This window comes from Piliocolobus tephrosceles, chromosome 3 (genome assembly GCF_002776525.5).
Source record: "Piliocolobus tephrosceles isolate RC106 chromosome 3, ASM277652v3, whole genome shotgun sequence".
NCBI classification, from domain to species: domain Eukaryota; kingdom Metazoa; phylum Chordata; class Mammalia; order Primates; family Cercopithecidae; genus Piliocolobus; species Piliocolobus tephrosceles.
Window position 1 is genome coordinate 97,776,205 of NC_045436.1, and position 6,694 is coordinate 97,782,898.

The 6,694-nt window shown below is 35.5% G+C and overlaps 1 long non-coding RNA gene across 1 annotated transcript in view; it reads left to right on the forward strand.

Annotated features, from left to right (window-relative positions):
- The window catches only part of LOC113224974, a 29,754-nt gene extending 23,697 nt beyond the window's left edge, over positions 1–6,057 (forward strand). Inside the window, exon 2 of the long non-coding RNA XR_003309593.1 lies at positions 5,568–6,057. This is a non-coding gene — a long non-coding RNA (uncharacterized LOC113224974). The remainder of the gene's footprint in view (positions 1–5,567) is intronic.
- The last annotated feature ends 637 nt before the right edge of the window (positions 6,058–6,694 follow it).

The window sequence follows — 6,694 nt, forward strand, 5'->3', positions numbered from 1 at the left end:
AAAAGAACTAGAGAGGCAAGAGCAAACACATTCAAAAGCTAGCAGAAAGCAAGAAATAACTAAGATCAGAGCAGAACTGAAGGAGATAGAGACACAAAAAACCCTCCAAAAAATCAATGAATCCAGGAGTTGGTTTTTTGAAAAGATCAACAAAATTGACAGACCGCTAGCAAGATTAATAAAGAAGAAAAGAGAGAGGAATCAAATAGACGCAATACAAAATGATAAAGGGGATATCACCACCGACCCCACAGAAATACAAACTACCATCAGAGAATACTATAAACACCTCTACGCAAATCAACTAGAAAATCTAGAAGAAATGGATAATTTCCTGGACGCGTACACTCTTCCAAGACTAAACCAGGAAGAAGTTGAATCCCTGAATAGACCAATAGCAGCCTCTGAAATTGAGGCAACAATTAATAGCCTGCCCACCAAAAAAAGCCCAGGACCAGATGGATTCACAGCTGAATTCTACCAGAGGTACAAGGAGGAGCTGGTACCATTCCTTCTGAAACTATTCCAATCAATAGAAAAAGAGGGAATCCTCCCTAACTCATTTTATGAGGCCAGCATCATCCTGATACCAAAGCCTGGCAGAGACACAACAAAAAAAGAGAATTTTAGACCAATCTCCCTGATGAACATCGATGCAAAAATCCTCAATAAAATACTGGCAAACCGGATTCAGCAGCACATCAAAAAGCTTATCCACCATGATCAAGTGGGCTTCATCCCTGGGATGCAAGGCTGGTTCAACATTCGCAAATCAATCAACGTAATCCAGCATATCAACAGAACCAAAGACAAGAACCACATGATTATCTCAATAGATGCAGAAAAGGCTTTTGACAAAATTCAACAGCCCTTCATGCTAAAAACGCTCAACAAATTCGGTATTGATGGAACGTACCTCAAAATAATAAGAGCTATTTATGACAAACCCACAGCTAATATCATACTGAATGGGCAAAAACTGGAAAAGTTCCCTTTGAAAACTGGCACAAGACAGGGATGCCCTCTCTCACCACTCCTATTCAACATAGTGTTGGAAGTTCTGGCTAGGGCAATCAGGCAAGAGAAAGAAATCAAGGGTATTCAGTTAGGAAAAGAGGAAGTCAAATTGTCCCTGTTTGCAGATGACATGATTGTGTATTTAGAAAACCCCATCGTCTCAGCCCAAAATCTTCTTAAGCTGATAAGCAACTTCAGCAAAGTCTCAGGATACAAAATTAATGTGCAAAAATCACAAGCATTCTTATACACCAGTAACAGACAAGCAGAGAGCCAAATCAGGAATGAACTTCCATTCACAATTGCTTCAAAGAGAATAAAATACCTAGGAATCCAACTTACAAGGGATGTAAAGGACCTCTTCAAGGAGAACTACAAACCACTGCTCAGTGAAATCAAAGAGGACACAAACAAATGGAAGAACATACCATGCTCATGGATAGGCAGAATCAATATTGTGAAAATGGCCATACTGCCCAAGGTAATTTATAGATTCAATGCCATCCCCATCAAGCTACCAATGAGTCTCTTCACCGAATTGGAAAAAACTGCTTTAAAGTTCATATGGAACCAAAAAAGAGCCCGTATTGCCAAGACAATCCTAAGTCAAAAGGACAAAGCCGGAGGCGTCACGCTACCTGACTTCAAACTATACTACAAGGCTACAGTAACCAAAACAGCATGGTACTGGTACCAAAACAGAGATATAGACCAATGGAACAGAACGGAGCCTTCAGAAATAATGCCACACATCTACAACCATCTGATATTTGACAAACCTGAGAAAAACAAGAAATGGGGAAAGGATTCCCTATTTAATAAATGGTGCTGGGAAAATTGGCTAGCCATAAGTAGAAAGCTGAAACTGGATCCTTTCCTTACTCCTTATACGAAGATTAATTCAAGATGGATTAGAGACTTAAATGTTAGACCTAATACCATAAAAACCCTAGAAGAAAATCTAGGTAGTACCATTCAGGACATAGGCATGGGCAAGGACTTCATGTCTAAAACACCAAAAGCAATGGCAGCAAAAGCCAAAATTGACAAATGGGATCTCATTAAACTAAAGAGCTTCTGCACAGCAAAAGAAACTACCATCAGAGTGAACAGGCAACCTACAGAATGGGAGAAAATTTTTGCAATCTACTCATCTGACAAAGGGCTCATTTCCAGAATCTACAAAGAACTCAAGCAAATATACAAGAAAAAAACAAACAACCCCATCCAAAAGTGGGGAAAGGATATGAACAGACATTTCTCAAAAGAAGACATGCATACAGCCAACAGACACATGAAAAAATGCTCATCATCACTGGCCATCAGAGAAATGCAAATCAAAACCACAATGAGATACCATCTCACACCAGTTAGAATGGCAATCATTAAAAAATCAGGAAACAATAGGTGTTGGAGAGGATGTGGAGAAATAGGAACACTTTTACACTGTTGGTGGGATTGTAAACTAGTTCAACCATTATGGAAAACAGTATGGCGATTCCTCAAGGATCTAGAACTAGATGTACCATATGACCCAGCCATCCCACTACTGGGTATATACCCAAAGGATTATAAATTATGCTACTACAAAGACACATGCACACGTATGTTTATTGCGGCACTATTCACAATAGCATAGACTTGGAATCAACCCAAATGTCCATCAGTGACAGACTGGATTAAGAAAATGTGGCACATATACACCATGGAATACTATGCAACCATAAAAAAGGATGAGTTTGCGTCCTTTGTAGAGACATGGATGCAGCTGGAAACCATCATTCTTAGCAAATTATCACAAGAAGAGAAAACCAAACACCGCATGTTCTCACTCATAGGTGGGAACTGAACAATGAGCTCACTTGGACTCGGGAAGGGGAACATCACACACTGGGGCCTATCATGGGGAGGGGGGAGGGGGGAGGGATTGCATTGGGGAGTTATACCTGATATAAATGATGAATTGATGGGTGCTGACGAGTTGATGGATGCAGCACACCAACATGGCACATGTATACATATGTAACCTGCACGTTATGCACATGTACCCTAGAACTTAAAGTATAATAATAAAAAAAAAAAAAAAAAGATTTAGAACTCTTGACACTTTTTTCATTAAGTCTAGCTTTCTCCCTTGAAAATAAATATAGATATTTCTGAAATTAAGAATAAAAATGTAATGCAGTCATGATTTGCTAAATATGACCGTTTCTGTTGTTGTCGTTGCTGGACAATGAACAATCACTAACCATTTACAAAACAGCATTAAATGCCAATGTTTCAATCCCTATACAAGGTATCATGAGAAAATATAAAGATAAAGATATAAAATATTAAAAATTTGTAAAATCTCAAAAGCTAGAAAGAAAAGAAATAGCAGATGTGTGTTTTGTATGAAGTATAACTCTTTTTATCTTTATAAAATAAATAATCTTAACAAAGCCAGCATTCTAATTTTTTTCACTTCTTCATATTTTAAATCTACTTTTATGTTTCAACTTTCCAAAGACATTTATTTTGTATGTGAATATTTATATTGATGAATCTAACTTCATTTATGAATACATTCAGGTAGCATTATGGAGATGCTTAGAAGGATGAAACTTAAGCTTTCTCTCTTTCTCTTTTTCCCCTCTGTTCTGTTTTAGTTACTTTTTTACTTTTTAATGTATAAAAATTTTAATTTTACTTAATCTATCAGACAAGAGAGTAGCTTTGCACAAAAAGATCCTTTTCAGTAATTAAACTTAGTAGGAGTTGTAACCTGTATTACACATCCCTGAGTTAACAAAGGGATGTTTGAAATGTCTACCAATATCTAAAGGGTTTTCCTAAGGGGGGAAAAAAAATGAATGGGTATAAGCTAGAGAGGCAGTTTTATACAAAAAAAAAAAAAAAACTTTCTAATAAATTAAGCCTTTCCATAATGAAATAGACTATTTTGAAAAACTTCTCATTGTTGAGTTTATTAAGCAAAGGCACATTTGAAATATTTTAGCAAAAGAATCAAGAACATCAGAGGTATCCTTAGAGAAAGGCGAAGAGAGTTGAATGTCTTCTTTATCAACTCTAATTCTAATTCTAATCTTAACAGATTTATGGAAAAGGCTCTTGAGTAGAATTTGGAATGAAAAAAATAATCAAGAAAATGTATCTTCTATAAAAGCTTATAACCAACTAAACAAATGAGCAAAAGGCACTAGAAAAGTAGAGTCACAGGATAAACACCCTCCTATCCTTTGAAGAGATATGTAGTGAAGAGAAACTTGATATAAAGAATTTACTAAGAAGTAGCCAGTAAAAAATGTGCATCCAGCAGGGACTCAAGATTAGACGAATGTACCAAAAAGAGATAAAATCCTTGCCCTCAAAGAAATGAACATGATCCTGAACAGGCACAGAAATGCCAGCATTGTTGCAGTTATGGTTGAGATTAACATGTGTTAGCCCAGAGGTTACATGTGCTATAACTCTTTCTTTAGAGTGAGTGCAAAGGTCAGGGGTCAGTCTATTGACCTACCAACTCATACTATCAATAACTCAGAAAGAAAACAGAGATCAAAACCTCATCTGTGTTTTCTTATGTGCAGTTGGTCATTATATCTACAATAGCTGGGAATTAGTTGTACTAACTGTGGCTGGAGAAAGCATGACAGTGACATCTTTCCTGGGACTAGTGTTCAGTCTTCCCTCCTCCAAGACAGCCTTCTTCCCTCTACGTTTAGGATTAAAACATGAACCCTTTTCATAACCTGTCAAATAGGATCCTGTGTCTCTGAACACATCATGTATCCTGTTTTTTTTTTTTTTTTTTTTTTTTTTTTTTTTTTTTTTTTTTTTTTTGTCTCACCTCTTGAGGTTCAACTCTTTGGAAGGATTTTTTAAAACATCTTACTAATGACATTAGGACTTAAAGAAGATTTAACATGCTACTGCATGCTGCATTTCCCACCTGTATTATTGCATTTGCTAAGACCCCAAATTATAATAGTTATAACTACAAAACAAGAAAACCATATCTATACCATAGGGAGTTTATCAATATAGAATTTCAGGTCCTCTAAATGGTTTCTCATTAAATAGTAAACACAGCTAGCATGATAAGTAGTAGGAAAATCTTACTGTTGTTTGAGAACAAAGCAAGGTTTTTTTCACAACTATATGCAATATATTTAGTGTGAAAGGTTATCAGAGAATACGGAAGAAAATTGTACTGCCTGTTCTCCACTTTTCAGAATAAAATCATCGACAGAAGCAAAAGTCTTTATCTGCTGAAATCTTTATTGATGTACTTAATGGTGAAATAATATGTCAGGGTTTTACTTTAAAATACTTCAGGATCAAAAACAGATGGAAAATAGAGAAAGGTAAATGAAACAACAATTATTCACGTTGGTGATTGTTTAAGCTGCATAATGACCACACACGAATTCATGGTACTATTCTCTCCACTCTGTATGTCTGAATGCTTCCATAACCAACAAATAAAAACAAAAAATAAATAAAATATTAATATTAACCTCATTTCTCTTTAATTCCCTCTCTTTTAGCTTACTCTTTGGAATTCTAAGGACAACTCCAGTTAACGCGAAAGTAAAAATAAAAACCCAGAAAACCTTTTGGACGGATTACAACAAAGAAAAAGTCTGATACGTCTTGTAGATTCATTTTCCACCCCAAAGATTAGGTAACAAAGGAGATGTGGGAGAGAAAGAAACAAAATGGGGGAGAAATTGAGATGAGAGAGGACCATATGAAGGAGGTGAAGTCTTTAAAGTGGGAAGAAGGAAAATGACCTGAACTCGTAACTCCTCTTGAAAGTTCACTCTCTCTTCACTCCAGCTCTATTGACCCATTACCTGTAGCCCACTTGCTATTCAACAGTCTTTATCAAAGAGAGATCACATGGATACTTTTGTATGAGTGGTGTCACAAAAGGACATCTTGAGTCCCCAAATAAGGTGCAATATAGAAACCAGAAGTCCCATTCAGCCCAGTATTTATTCTCAAATGTCATAAATGCTGTGCACAAGAAACTTTGCACAACCGGAATGTTTTATTTCTTTCTTATGTAACCGAAAAGTAATTTGCTTTAAGAAAACATTGAAGCTTAACTGCAAATTTTAATGCAATGAGAAAAAGACACATTTAAAGGACATTAGAAATTCAAGTGAGAGGCAATCATATTTCTCATTACATTCATTTTAAACAAGAGATTATTATTTTATGTTCCACAATTAGTATAATTACTAAAAGAAATTGCACATGTCTTATTTTGAGAGCTGAAGAATCCTAGATACCATCTTATCTTCAGCCTGGTTTTCAGGTAGAACCACTTGTAGATTTGGCCATGTTTTAATGTACTTATTTACATTCTTTTACTACAGTGGTTGAAATGTGCCTTTAATTAAAGACAATGACATTATAGGAATATACACTTATAAATAAGAATAAAAAGCAAAACTTCAGTGAAAATCCAGAGCTTGAATAAATAACATAGCAAACTCATATTTTTATGGTTACTTAATTTCCTAATTTATAGGAGAGGTGTTTTCATTTTAGCTTACTTTGAGGAAAAAATCTGGATCAGGGAAAGTCAAGTATTTATTTTTGGGCACATTGAACTACAACGTATAATAATCATAACTGACATTTATCAAAGATTTCCTATGTGTAA